This window comes from Copadichromis virginalis, linkage group LG7, assembly GCF_057382275.1.
Source record: "Copadichromis virginalis isolate Kocher_CV1m ecotype Utaka linkage group LG7, C_Virginalis_male_GT1.1, whole genome shotgun sequence".
Lineage (NCBI taxonomy): Eukaryota > Metazoa > Chordata > Actinopteri > Cichliformes > Cichlidae > Copadichromis > Copadichromis virginalis.
The window spans coordinates 28,350,781-28,366,100 of record NC_140624.1 but is presented as its reverse complement, the minus strand read 5'-3'; the positions used below and the strand labels follow the sequence as shown (position 1 = coordinate 28,366,100).

At 40.5% G+C, this 15,320-nt stretch overlaps 1 protein-coding gene across 2 annotated transcripts in view; it reads left to right on the top strand.

Moving 5' to 3' along the window:
• Positions 1-15,320, top strand: part of cadps2 (Ca++-dependent secretion activator 2) — a 194,142-nt gene that overhangs the window by 80,425 nt on the left and 98,397 nt on the right. The window lies entirely within an intron of this gene.

Below are 15,320 nucleotides of genomic sequence, written 5' to 3'. Positions count from 1 at the left end.
TAAGTAACATCAAATACTTATTAGACTAAAACGAATGGATGGTAAAATGCATGGTGTTCACAATAAATTATTAATTACTGCCATACATTCTTTATAGAAATATCTACACACACTCTGATCACAACCAGACTTTCAACTATTGGATAAATTGATGACTTTTAAATAAAATTCAACATCACGTAGATGTATAGCTACTGTGACTTTCTAAAATATATTTTAAAAAAGAACACCTGTCCACCTGTTTTTTTTTAAATTACATCAGAATATTTTCATGAGCTAATACTGTCTATACTGTGGCAGGCTGTCCAGAGTGTACAGCGCCTTATGGATGAGCAGAAGAAATGAATAGTTGGATGGATTAATGTGTGTGTGGAAAAATTACAACATATATAAACATTTTCTGCATCTAGTAACATTTTTTGTCTGTTTTTATAGCTAGGATTGTCATGGTCCTGCGACCATGACTCAGTGACTTTATGTTTATGTACTTATTGTTATTACTTTCATTATTATTCATGGCTGTTTTGGGATGGTTTGTGTTTGGGATTTTAGACACTGGGTTCTGGGTTTGTGCTCCCTCTGTTGGTCCCTGGTGTTAGTGTTCCCCTGTCTCGTCAGGTTAATCAGGTCCAGCTGTTTCCCCCATCTGTGTGTGATTTCCCAGTGTCTCTTTGTGTATTTATAGCGTGTGATTTCCTCTGCTCCTCGTCGCGTCGTCTGTGTGCCTACCTGTGTTCATCCTCTGTGTTACCCTGCGTACTCTGCGTACTCTGCATCTACCCTGTGAAATCCTCTGCGTGCTCTCCCTGCTGTTCTCCCTTCGTGTTCAGGTTTGCCACTCCTTTGTGTAGTTTCACCCAGTTTAGTTCATCCGTAGTTCTGTTTTGCCATCTCCTCTTTATGTTTGTTATTATCAATAAATCACCCTCACACCTGAATAAGTGCTGCGCTTTGAGTCCTCCTTCCACTCTCCACACGGCCGCTGCCCCGGACCGTGACAAGGATACAGTTAGATATTTAATATGGTTATAATTTATAGCTTTATATCTGTACATGTAGTATATGTGTAAATAATCAAATCAGTCTATTCATTAACCGACCAAAGATTATTCAACAACTACTTTTAATGTTGTTTAATGCTTTCTCAACAGCTCAGTTACTTCTTAAAACAGAATAATTGCTACGATGCCTTCCAGTCAGGTTTTAGACAGAACCACAGCACTGAAACCGCTCTGACCAAAGTGTTTAATGACATATGTCTGAATACAGACAGTGGAAAAATGTCAGTCCTAGTTTTACTGGATCTCTGTGCAGCATTTGATATAGTTGACCACAACATATTACTCAAACGACTGGAGAACTGGACAGGTCTTTCAGGAACTGTACTAAACTGGTTCAAAACATACGTAGAAAACAGGAAATACTTTGTATCAATAGGTAACTTCACATCTGAGCAGACAAGTATCACATGTGGAGTTCCCCAAGGTTCCATCTTGGGACCCCTTCTGTTTAACATCTACATGCTCCCACTGGCACAGATTATAAACAACAACAAAATAAACTATCACAGCTATGCAGATGACACACAAATATATATCACAATGTCACCAGGAGACCGAGGCCCTGTACAGGCTCTTGGTAAATGCATTGAGGAAATCAATGACTGGTTGTGCCACAATTTTCTCCAGCTAAACAAAAACAAAACTGAGGTAACAGGGCTCTAGAGTGCGACCAATTTGGTCGCAAATGCGACCAAATCTTTCAGTGGTGCGACTAAAAATAAATGTTCCGGTAACAAAAAAAAAAATCTCTGTAACTCTCCGTGTGGTCAACAACAGACACACATTATGCCCCTATCGTGGACTAAACCAATCAGAGATAGTCAGGGGCGGGACCTCTCTGATTGGCCGTGGTCCAGTTGAAAGTGCAGGTGGAAGAGAGAGGTGAGTAGCTTGAATAAAGCGATATCAATTCATTAACGGATTCCACACAAAGACCTAAACACGGAGCGGACCCAACACATCAGAATCAGCTTCGTCTTTCTCGGCTTTCTCACCCGACGGCCTGAACACGGACACGCTGTCGGAGCTTAGCGATTCTTCGGGTCCGCGCTGTCTTTACGTCTTTTTGCGCTGATTCTGAGCTGCAGGTTTTGCCTCTCTCCAACCAAAATTCACCGAGCCTGCAGCAAAAGAAGCAGCAAACTGCGCTTCACATTTGATCAATGTCGTCATGAATTCCCTCTGACTTTTGCTGTTTTGCTTCCACCACGATAAAAATCACACTTCCTGCACAGCTCTCTCTCTCTCTGTACTTCAGGAACAGTTTCCCGTCTCAAATCTGTTTTCTGCATTATTCATTCGCTTATTACCCACCAGTCTAGCGTTGTTTACAGCGCTTTTTCTTTTTTCACTTAAATGACCTCGGACAAGAAAGCCTAATTTCTGCTGTTCAATACTGAAGAAATTTAAATTTCTTAAAATTATGCAAAATTGCAGAATATTTTTAAGGTTATCTGCTATAAAAAGCCAGACCAGGAAAATCTTCTTCATGTTTTCCTGTGTTTTATTCTCAGTTACTTTCACACAAAGGCATCTGCTGTGATTTTCACAATTCTGATGAAGTCTCATGTGTATCAGTACTGATAAATGATCAGAATTATAATATTTCTGACTGTCTGAGGCTAAATTGAATCAAATCAGGACTTTGAGAACCGGAATTGAATGGATTATAGAAATCAGTGATGATACTCAGCCCTAGTGAGCAGCCTAGGCCTGAGAGAAGTGGATGTACTGTAGCTGTGGGTAATAAGAAAAGATGAAAAGAACTATTGATAACTTTTTTGTTAAGTTAAGGCCTGATCTGTCTGAAATTCATAGCCAGTGCTCTGACACGGTGCCATCAATATTTGAATGCTGAAAAAGCACAGTGTATCCAGAAAACACATTATATGCTGCAGTAAATGCACTGCCCAAGTGTCCCCTCTCCCCACGGCCTTTCAGCAGCAGACAGCAGCAAACAGGTCGTCAGAGGAGGCCAAGATGATGATTAAGTTTTTAACATTTTCTACAATATTGACAAAGCACTTTAAGCACAAGTTTGTTAGTTAATAATTTAGAAATTAATATTGTCTGTATGGACTTCCCCCCCCCAAAGAAAGTGCACATGTAAAACTGCGGTGTTAAGCGATGCGGTTGAAAAATTTGAGTGCGCCTAACTTTTGTGCCGGTACGCCTAAATTTTTAAAGTTAGGCGTACCGGTGCGCCCATGTCAAAAAGTTAGTCTAGAGCCCTGGGTAATAGTCTTTGGCGCCAAAGAAAAACGATTACAGGTCACCAGAGAACTTCAATCTATACATCTAAAAACCACAAACCAGGCGAGAAATTTGGGTGTAGTGATGGATGCAGACCTAAACTTAGAAAAACACATTAAGACAATAACAAAGTCAGCTTACTATCACCTCAAGAATATTTCAAGGATAAAAGATCTGATGTCTCAACAGGACCTGGAAAAACTAGTCCATGCATTCATCTTTAGCAGGCTTGATTACTGTAACAGCATCTTTACAGGTCTACCTAAAAAATCAGTCAGACAACTACAGCTCATTCAGAACTCTGCTGCTCGAGTCCTCACTAAGACCAAAAAAGTGGACCACATCAGTCCAGCTCTGAGGTCCTTACACTGGCTGCCTGTCCGTCAGAGGATAGACTTTAAAGTTCTGATGCTGGCCTATAAAGCTCTGAATGGTTTAGGACCAAAATACATCAATGACCTCCTGACCCAGTATGAACCATCCAGATCCCTCAGGTCATCTGGATCCGGTCTTTTATCAGTTCCCAGAGTCAGAACCAGACACGGAGAAGCTGCATTCAGCTTTTATGCTCCTTATATCCGGAACAAACTCCCAGAAAGCCTCAGATCAGCTGAAACACTCAGTTTATTTAAATCCAGGTTGAAGACTCACCTGTTCTCAGCTGCATTTGAATAAAGCACCAAATCCACACTTTAAGCTTAAATTTCAAAACTTACATTTAACTACTGATTTTATCTGTTCTGATTTTATCTGTTTTGATTTTATATACTGTTGTTTGTTTGTTTGTTTGTTTGTTAATTAGTTAGTTAGTTTATTTGCTTGTTTTAATCAATTTTAAATCATGCTTTTTATTTGTTCTTGTTTCTAATGTCTCTGTAAAGCACTTTGAATCACCTTGTTGTTGAATTGTGCTATACAAATAAACTTGCCTTGCCTTGCCTTGCCTTTAACCGGTTAATCCCTGGATTTTTTACTCACAACATAATCCCCAAATTCACTCACCTCGCCAATTGTGAGGCCAAAATGAATAACACACTATTTGAACAAAAGATAAAAAGATAAACTTAATATATTTTTTCTTCTCCTTAACAAAAGATAAAATAAGAATTAAAAGCTTTTTAACAATGAATCGGTACGCACTGATGTCACTGAACTTCATTTTAGCACTAGACAAGCCGTTCAGCTAATTTGTCATGCTCGGTGACCTTCAAATAATGGTGACGGGTTGCATTTTAACAACAGATGCAGCCTGGCCCCAGTCCAGGGACCTCCTAGGTGGAAATAGTCATCTTTTCAAACGTGAATAATTTGTGATGCCTTCAGTTGTGCTTAAATGTCTGCTGGTTTTGGATTAGTGCTCCAACAAAATAAGAATTTTTAAACTCGTAAATATAATTTTAATTTAGGTTCTGCTGTTTTCTATCCAAATTATTGTTGAAGCACTGCATATTTAAAAAATGAATGAAAACAAAAATAACTAAAACTTTTCAGAACAGTTTGAAGAATGAAAGAGATGTAGGAGCTCGGTGCGTGTGTGTGTGTTCAGCCTGGGGCGCTCTCTCACACTGATTAAGGGGATAAGCACTCTAATCAATACTTTCCAAATAGGAACATGACCCTCATGGACAACTGCTGTTCTGAGTCAATGGAGGAGGAGGAAGCAGTGAAGTGAAGCCTAAATAAGCGAGTCCATATGTGTATGTGATTTTTTTGTTGTTGTTGTTTTTTTGTTTTTTATAGTGTGTGCAGTTGTGGTTGGGAAGCATTGATCCAAATCCACAAAGTGTTGTTCATTAACAAAATATACCAATGGAAGTTTTCATTAAAGAAAAAAAGGAATCAATCTTTTAATATCTTTTTTATTAGTAAAAGTAATTCAAGTGATTTTCTTTTTCTTTTCTTTTTAAAGGTTATTTATAACATTTTAAGTTCGAAATGACATCAAATTACCCAAGATAAAAGTACAAAGGACAGAGAAAAGAAAACAACAGCAACAACAACACTGGTTAGTCAGTCCATATTAAAAGTACAAGAGAAATAATGGAGTCCGAACAAAATGGTCTTCTGTGTGAAGTTAGACAGGGCAACAGAAAGTTCAGAGTCTAAAAGATGTGGGGAACAAGTCCAAGAAGGAGTTAGGGTCCGGCAGAGGTGTAGTTTCACATAAACATAAAGTGCAGGTGAATGGGTTAAACATTGTTGATTCTCTGTTAATATGATTGAGAAAAGAGTTCCAGATTTTAAAAAATTTAAAGTGAGTGTTAGCAAGACCATAACGAACCTCTACAATATACAGAAATGCAATCATCTCACATAGCCAAACCCTAAGGGCTAGCACTGCAAGTATACCCTCTGGCTTTAATTTTAAGTCATAAATCCAGCTATATATATTAAATATCTCTTCCCAGAAACACCTAAGTGTAGGGCAAGACCAGAAAAGGTGGCCAAGAGTTCCTTCCATTGCTTTGCATTTATCACACAATGAGGAAATAAATGTATGTAGGTGCTGTAAGTTTAAAAAGTGCAGTAAACTGGCTGACTAGGTGTTTGTAGAAGTTTTAATCAAATAATCATAAAAGTCATTATGAGCAGGAGGCTGATCCAGATGGGAGAAAGAGTGTTTAACCAAACATTCAAGTGATTTTCAAACAAGGGAATGATCACCGGGAACCAAATTGCCTGCTCTATGTGCAGTATTTTTTTGTTGAGGAAAATAAGCTCTCAGTTATTGGAGCTTAATATTTTATTCACATAAATATGTGAATGTGCTTGGAGAATATGATAGCCTGTGCAAAGAGACACGATAACTTCATATTATTTATGACAACTTCCTTCTATCCTTTAAAATTCACAGAATTATCATTGAATGAAGATACCCTAAACTTTAAAACTGGTCAAGTCAATCCCTTGATGTCTTCAGCTCATACACATTTCAAAGTATGAAAACGCATTCACACTTGAAATTAGGCCAGAAATGAGTAATACTGATGAAAAGTGCAGTTGAGTAATACTTCCTAGTTTGAAAGTTTCAGACCTCAAAAGACTGCATCACAATTTCTTGTAAAATTCCACTGTAAAATTGCTTTTAAATAGCCTTTTAAAACCTGCTCCCATATCTACTCTTGCAAAATATACATATAAATGTTTAAGATAAGATAAGTCCTTTGAGTTAATGACTGGCGTTGGGACGTGGTGGTGGTCCAGGGTGTTGTCATTGCGGGCCCTGGATCCTATTTTTTTTTGCAGTGAGGTCTGTGGAATAGGGGTCCTTACTGAGTCAGTTGTTAGCATGGTTCTCTCCTTCTGAGGGTACTCCTTTACCTCCCGGTCATATGTATCCCAACCCTCCCCGCTACTCCCTTAAACAACACACCACTCCCAGACATAGGGTCTGCATGGACCACAGTGGTTTGGGCCATTTATATGAATTTGCTTGATGTGCTGTGCGATGACCTGCCCCTGGTTTTTAATTACATTGTAGTCAATGACCAACAGTCAGGTGCTCATGTCACATCTATTCCATCAGTTTTAATAGCACTCTAGTTTACACAAAGTTATACCCATCTTTTTCACTTTGTACACATACAGTGGTACGAAAAAGTGTTCGTCCCTTCCACAGTTCCAAGACAAAAACCATTGCTAAGCAAAAGGAACATAAAGGTTCGCCTCCGTTCCTCCAGAAAGCAGCTTGATGATCCCAAAGACCTTTGGGAAAATACTCTGTGGACTGACGAGACAAAAGTTTAACTTTGGAATGTGTGTCCCCAATTACATCTGGCATAAAACTAACACAGCATTTTAAAAAAAGGAACATTATACCGACAGTAACATATGGTGGTGGTAGTATGAGGCTGGTCTGGGGCTGTTTTGCTCAGGACCTAGAAGACTTGCTGTGGTAAATGGAACCATGAATTCTTCTGTCTACAAAAACATCCTGAAGGAGAATGTCCGGCTGGCTGTTTGTGACCTCAAGCTGAAGTGCAGGAGCAGGACAATGATCCAAAATGCACCAGCAGGTCCTCCTCCAAATGGTTTAAGAAAAATGTTGGAGTGGCCTAGGCAAAGTCCTGACCTGAATATGATTGAGATGCTGTGGCATGACCTTACAAAGGTGGTTCATGCTTGAAAACCCTCCAATGTAGCTGAATTACTGTCACAGGCTGGGTCTCCGACCCAGCACTCTGAGTTCTCTTTGTATTTTTCTCATTTTTTGATATGTTATTAGTTTTTGTGTTATTTCCTATTTTGCCTTTAGTTTGGGCAGTTATTGGTTATTGTTCCTGGGCTTTTTATGTTTGGGGTTTTGTATTCATTCATCACGTATTAGGTCTGTCTTATTGTGTTGTCATGTTTAGTTTTCAGTGTTTCCTGTTTTATTCTGACAGTGTCGTGTGTTCTTTGGTCATTGTATTTAGTTTCACTCTCTCTTGGTCCTGTCATTAGGGTTATGTTTGTCAGCTGTTCCCCCATGTGTCGCCATTTCCCCTGATCACCTCATGTCTGTATTTAAGCCTTTTGTTTTCTGCTTGCCTTTATCGGTTCGTCTGTTTATTTGACCTCAGTCTTAGTTACGGTTTTCGTTTGTTATGTTGACCTTAGCCTTAGTTTTTGTCTTTGCCTGTTTATTTTCTCCACAGTTATAGTTTTTGGTCTTAGTACCTCTTAGTGTTTTGCCAGTTTGTTTTGGTTTCCTGGTTTATCCCTGCCGTCATTTAAATAAAGCTTCACTTTTCTGTTTAACCTTACAACTCCTCGTCATCATCTGCTTTTGGGTCCTGTTTCCACACACATCGGCGCACCCCGCCGTGACAATTACAACAACTCTGCAAAGATGAATGAGTCAAAATTCCTCCACAGAGATTCATTGCTAGTTATCATAAGTCCTTCATTACAGTTGTTGCTTCTAATGGTGGCCGAACCAGTTATTAGCTGTAGGAGGCAATCACTTTTTCACTCAGAGCCATATAAGTTTGGATTTTTTTCCTCCTTAATCATAAACACCTTAATTTAGAAACTGCATTTTGTGTTTTGTGTTAGCGTTATCTAATATTTACATTTTTGCTGATCTGAAAGTGTGACAAACATACAAAAATATAGGAAATCAGGAAGGGGGCAAACACTTTTTCACACTACCGTACACCAACATACGCACCAATATATCACTTCCAACTTTGACGAGTGGGAAGGGGAGTGGGCGGGTGTTCCTGCACCCTGCCAGGGCAGTGGTTGCCTGGTGGCTCGAGGGCCAGGCTGGCCGCGTCCCAGGGTCGCTGTTCGTTTAGTGGCGCAGTTCTCTGGCACCTGGGGATCGCTGTTGGCTTATGACGGGATGGATGGGCTGTTGCAGAGTAGACTGCCTGTTGCCGCTGGTTCTCTGGAGCTGTTGTCTTTTGGTCGTGAGGGCTCCATCTGGAGCCTCCCTCCTCCTTCTGCTGGGATGGGCACACAGTTGTCATCCTGGGAGGGATTTATTGCAGCTTCTCTCTCTCTCATTTAAATCATGTATTTTTTTCACTGTGGATTCTGAAAACCTCATCCAGTGCATTGTTGGAATTAGGATTCCATATTTGAAGTAAAGCGTTGAAAAGAGCTCTGGTTTAGGAAGACCAAGCCACGAAAAAGTAGTACAAAAAGTCACACAAACACACAAATATGTATTTTATCATGGGTATTGTGCTTGCTTTAGGATGACCCACATTTATTTATGATATAATGCAAAATCTTTATAATAAAACAAAAACAAAAATTGATGTTGTCATGAGGTGATGGATCTGACCATCAGCTGTGCTTTTCTATAACCACCCACCCCCACACCACCCCTTTATTGGGTTATATATAAAGGGGCCTGTAAAAGTGTGCACTGAACTAGACAACATTTGAAGCGCAGTAATTTACCTTCAATTCTAAAAAAAAAAGTTTATCATTAGACATTAAAAACTCTTTGTATCACATCACCATACTTTTGGAGGATGAAGACGCAGGTGTCCTCACCTCCCTTTGAACCTGTCTGAGCATCCTGCTGCTAAATTAACTTTGTGTTATGCTTCTATCATTATAGATCCTAATGTAATTACTTAGGTCTATGCTTGCACACGGTCCAGACTCTCACTCCTTTAATTCTGAAGCTTTCAAATTATTCAGTTATATTTGTACTAATTAGAGGAATCTGCATAAGAAAAACTAACAGGCTCCAGATTGTGTTGTATGGAGAGATAGACTGCCAGCCCTCCTGGGAAAAAATCCAAGTAGGAAAATGTTGGGAGGGATTTACCATGTCTATTTTCCATCTAGAGCTCTCTAGTGGATACATTTATAATGGTGACACTTTTTTTTAAATTACCTATAACACTAATTAACTTTTCAGCTGACATATATACTGTCATGGATGTTAGTAATTAACAAATATTAGCAGATAATACTGCTTAGAGTGAAATACTGTAGCACAAAGCTGTTGTTTATTCAAGTGTAGATCTGCATAAGAACCAAACCAATGAACTAAAAACCAAACCAAGGATTACTGTTGCTAATTATTGTATAAATAAATCTTTTTGATTTGTTTTTAGTATATTGTCGGTTGGAAGATATTACTGTATTCTATTCATGCAGACTGGAGCAGCCAGGGATCAAACCACCAACCTTGCAATGAGTAAATCACCTGCTCTGTCGTTGGGGCTACAGCCACCCTAAATATGTCAACAATATTTAAAACATTAGTTGAACAAAAATATGAGTATAGTTGCACTACCTGACAGTATTAATGTAATCTTTTATATTGAATTACATTTTTTTTACTACTGTAATTCATTATTATAAGGATATCCTAATAACTCCCTAAAAAGCCTTCGGTTGCATATTTCTCCTGTACTGGCTTCCCTTCATTGCCTTCCTGTTAAATCTAGAATTGAATTTAAAATCCTGCTCCTCACATACAAGGTCTTAAATAAGCAGGCCCCATCTTATCTTATTGACCTTGTAGTACCATATCACCCTATTAGAGCACTTTGCTCTCGCACTGCAGGCTTACTTGTAGTTCCTAGAGCAGGGCTGCCCAATCCCAGTCCTCGAGAGCTACTATCCTGCAGCTTTTAGATGCATCCCTACTCCAACACAGCTGAATCAAATGGTTTGATTACCTCTTCAGCATGCCATCATGTTTGGCAAAGGCCTGATAACAAGCCATTCATTTGATTCAGGTGTGTGGGAACAAGGATGCATCTAAAAGCTGCAGGACGGTAGCTCTCGAGGACCGGGATTGGGCACCCCTGTCCTAGAGTATTTAAAAGTAGAATGGGAGGGAGAGCCTTCAGCTTTCAGGCCCCTCTTCTGTGGAACCAGCTTCCAGTTTGGTTTTGGGAAACGGACACTCTCTACTTTTAATATTAGGCCTAAAACTTTCCTTTTTAGTAAGGCATATAGTCAGGGCTGGACCAGGTGACCCTGAATCCTCCCTTTGTTATGCTGTGTTAGGTCTAGGCTGCTTGGGGATTCCCATGATGCATTCGGTGTTTCTTCTTCAGTCACTTTTTTCACTCACTATGTGTTTATATACCTCTCTGCATTTAATTATTTTTATTAATAATCTCTGGCTCTCTTCCACAGTATGTCTTTGTCCTGTCTTCCTCCACTCACCCCCAGCCAGTCATGGCAGATTGTTGCCCCCTCCCTAAATCCATTTCTGCCAGAGGTTTTTTCCTATTAAAAGGGAGTTTTTACTTCCAACTGTCACCAAAGCGCTTGCTTACAGGGGGTCATATGATTGTTGAGTTTTTCTTTGTATCATTGTAGGGTCTTTACCTTACAATATAAAACAATTTGAGGCAACTGCTGCTGTGATTTGGTGGAACATAAAAAAACTGAATTGAATTGATAGCTCAGAGCGCTTTACAATGTTATAGAAAGAACCTGATAACTCCTTTTGAGCAAACACTTTGTAACCTTTTGGTGAAGTTGGTACCTATTAACTGTGTGAAATCTTCACTCGTTTAGCGCTGTGCTCCAATAAACTTTCAATGATTCCTGACCCTTTAAAAATAAAAGTTGACAACGTTTATACCCAGTCATACACTCAGATGTAGTTCAGAATGAACATTTAACCATCTCTTTCGAGCAGGTTTGATGGTAGTAGTTACTGTATGTGCATTCTTGGTGAGATTAGCTAAACTGGAAGATTTCCTTGAACTGACTTCTCTAGTCTCCGAATGATGGAAATTACTATCTGTGGAGCCATACTAATGAACGTGTTACTTACTGTGAATGAAGGCTAAATTTGGGATGTACTAGTGGTTCTCAAACTTTTTACAATGAATACCACCTCATAAAATATGTGGCTCTTGAAGTACCAACATTAAAGTACAGTAGTGTATGCCTATTTAGCACCATATACAGCTTACATGAGACAATTTTATTTCTTTTATGAATGTTATTTATTTTAACTGTCATAAACAGGATGTGACAGTGAAAATAATAATAAAAACTGTAATGCATTAAAACATTTAGAACAGGTAGATTATCCGGTCTTTAAGTGAGGACATACAGTATGAATCCCGCTTCCGGGTCAAAGCTAGTCTGTCTTTATCAAGGCTGTTGTGTTTTTAACATGTTTTAATGCTTTGTATCTTGTTCTGTTTAATCTCAGTAAGACCCTAAAAATGAGGCAGTGATTACTGTCGGACTCTCTTGGTTTTTATTACCACTGTTCATTTTAAAGCTCAGTTTTTAAAACCTTACAATGTAACTAAAGCCCAGCCCATGCAGCAGTATATTAATGAATAATCTTGTATTGTGGATGGATTATCTCAGTTGTTCTCCTGACTGAAGCTTGATTCATTTACATCATCCCAACATGCGATTGCATTTGTCCTTAACCATCGGGAACCCTTGTGTTAGCTTTTATCGAGTGGCAAAGTTAGCGTTCATCCTCCAGCTTCACTGTGCTAATGTGTTTATATCAGGGGTCGACAACCTGCGGCTCCGGAGCCGCCTGTGGCTCTTTAGTCCTTATAGTGCGGCTCCGCGTGGTTTGGGAAAGTAGATTAGTAATAAACAAGTATTTAGTTGAAGTGTATTTTATTTATGTTCTTTTTTTAACTTGTAGTTCTAAATTGGAAGATTATTGTGATATTGAAATATAAAAATAAAATTATATTTTATTATTTTTTCATTGCTCAAAATAAGCGTCACACTCGCGGAAGCCAGTGTACCTGCCAAAATGCCGTGCATTTATCGAGACTTTCAACCCCAGGTAGGCCAATTGTGGGTCTTCGGATCCACATTATGTCAGCAGCTGTTCTCCACCGTGAACTATGTTAAAAACAAACACCGCTCATGCCTCACAGATGACAGCTTACAGTCCTGCTGTTCAGGGGGTTCGGAGGTTCGGGAGCAGAAATTCCATTGTACCACGGCAGACCTGACGATGTTTGCATGAATACGCTTTTCAGCATCTCTTTATTGACCACTTTTCACACATGGTTGCTGACGCATAGAGCCGGCTGTAGCTTTCAAAATGTGTTAATTACATAAATAAAATGTAATTTTCTCTGTAGCACTTCATGGATTTCATAAGCAACACACCTTAGTTGTTCACACAAAGAATAAAGGTAAAAAACAGTATATACAGTGTTATCTTCATTTTATATGTCAAAAAGTATTTGCGGCTCCCAGTGTTTTCTTTTGCATGGAAACTGGGTCCAAATGGCTCTTTGGGTCTTAAAGGTTGCTGACCCCTGGTTTATATTATACTAACCATAGCTGTGTAGCTAGCCATCACGTAGCACATCATTATATACCAGCTAGTCCAACTTCAGTAACCCTACAACATCACTTTAGTTTCCTGTCTTCATTTATGTCGGAAGTGATAGCAGAGCTGTACATTTTAACTTTTTAGAAATCCCTCAATCAGAACATGGTATATTAATTAATCTTAAAAAAGTTTTTGGGTGGGCTCCCTCTAGTGGTACGTGTTTGAGAACCACTGTTCTAGTTAATATAATTCTTTGTGTACTTCTCAGTTATTCTTTCAACTGCTCCTTTGAAGGATCATCTCAATCATCTGCCTCAATCTCACCCAATGCTTAGCACCCTCTTTTGTTATACCAGTCCTGTGCATGTCCTCCTTCACTCATGAATCTTCTCATTCGTTTTTTACTTTTCCCTGGCATCTCCATATTCAGCATCCTTTATGTATTGTGGCAGTAAGGACGGACCGCACCACCATAGTTCACACTTTTGACACACTTTAATCCTTGGTTGATGTTTCAACATACCTGCAGCTTTTCAGCTGCCAGCCATACATACACAATAACAACAACAAACTCAGGACCCAGTTAATTCTTTTTATGCAGGGAGGTGTGATTGCTGATGACGCTCCCTTGCGTCGGCTTCCCCTGCCGCCGCGCCACAAACCACACCTGCCACATACCCTCATTGCTCGACTGAGGCCAGGGAGGTCCGGCTGAATCTACTCCTTGCCAGTGGCCAATGGACCAGTGGCAGGGATGAATGGGATCTGGGAGTTGATCACGTATCCAGCGGCGGCACAGCAGGCACAACCCATGGCTCATGGGCAGCTTGCCAGGTGTCTGGTGCAGTAGGCGTGACATGAGACAGGGCTCACAGGTGGTTTGGCAGTTGTCGGTCCATCCGGTGCACTAATCTCCGGCTCGGCCAGAGCACGTCCCACCGGCGTGACAACTTCTGGCGAAGGCGTGGCAGGTTCCTCCTACATGCACTACACGCTGACCTCCGGAATGGCGTGGGGGTCGCCTCCATTCCCCATGCAGTCAAAGGACCCTGATGAGGCCGGCGGCGTTGTTGGCCAGGAACCAACTGGTCCTGCAGCTGTCAAGCTGTTCAAGTTGGCTTAAGGGTGAGTGCTGTACACCACATCCTGATTAAGTTCCGGATGAAGGCTCTTAGGGTGCTGTTGATCTTGTACAGTTCCAGGCATTTCAGGATCCAGGTGTGGGGCATCAAGTCAAAGGCCTTCTATTAGACAATCCAGGCAGTGCACACATTGGTCAATCTGGTCTTGCAGTCTTGAGCGACTGCTCTGTCTACCAGTAGCTGGTGTTTTGCTCCTCTGCCAATTCCTTTTATGTGCTCCGCTCATGTATTGAATCACGTTCCTGTTCATCTTAGCTGCTATGATGCCTGATAGGAGCTTCCATGTGGTACTGAGGCAGTTTATTCGCCGGTAGTTGGATGGGACTGGTCCCTTCTGGGATAAGGAGTGTCCAGCCTTCAGTTAGGTATTACGATTGTCTCTCGTCGACTAGCATCTGGTTCAGTGGTGCTGCCAGATGCTCATGGAATGCAGTCAGCTTCTTCAGCCAGTAAGCGTGAATCATGTCAGGGCCTAAGGTTGTCCAACCCCAACTCTTCATACTGGAGACCCATTCTTGGATGTCTGTGATGGTTATGCATTTCATCCTTCCCATATGCTCTTCCAGTATTGATCCATCTCTAGCTTTGATGGTGCTTTTCTCATACTGTTCCCCTGCCACTGGGAGTATACCTTAGATGGTTACATGGAGTAGAGCTGGCTTACCCTCTTGCCTTCTATCTCTCTGGTATACCTCTTCAAGTGGCTGGCCAGTGCTGTGAGTCTTTTCTTGGCAGTTTCCAAGGCTAGAAGTATGAGCAGCTTGCTGTACTTCTTAGGCAACTTCTTTATTGCACCTTTCTATGGTCTCATCCTCCATGAGGATACTGTTACTTGTGGCTGTTCACCTTGAAGACAAGCATGTCACTAAGCACTGCTGCCAAGCCCACCTCAGACATGAGCAAGAGACATAAATATGAAGCCATACCAACTCGAATGGTGCCCAGATTAACAAGGTTGACATCAAGTGTTGAGGAACCAGGACACCCTGATGAGAAGTGTGCTAATAGAACAAGATGGCATCGGTGAGCAAGACATGAAAATGAGGCACTTTTGGAATGCTACTATGTAACCATCAGCGCAAGGGGATACATTAATAGGATGGGAGCGCTGGGGGCAGTGAC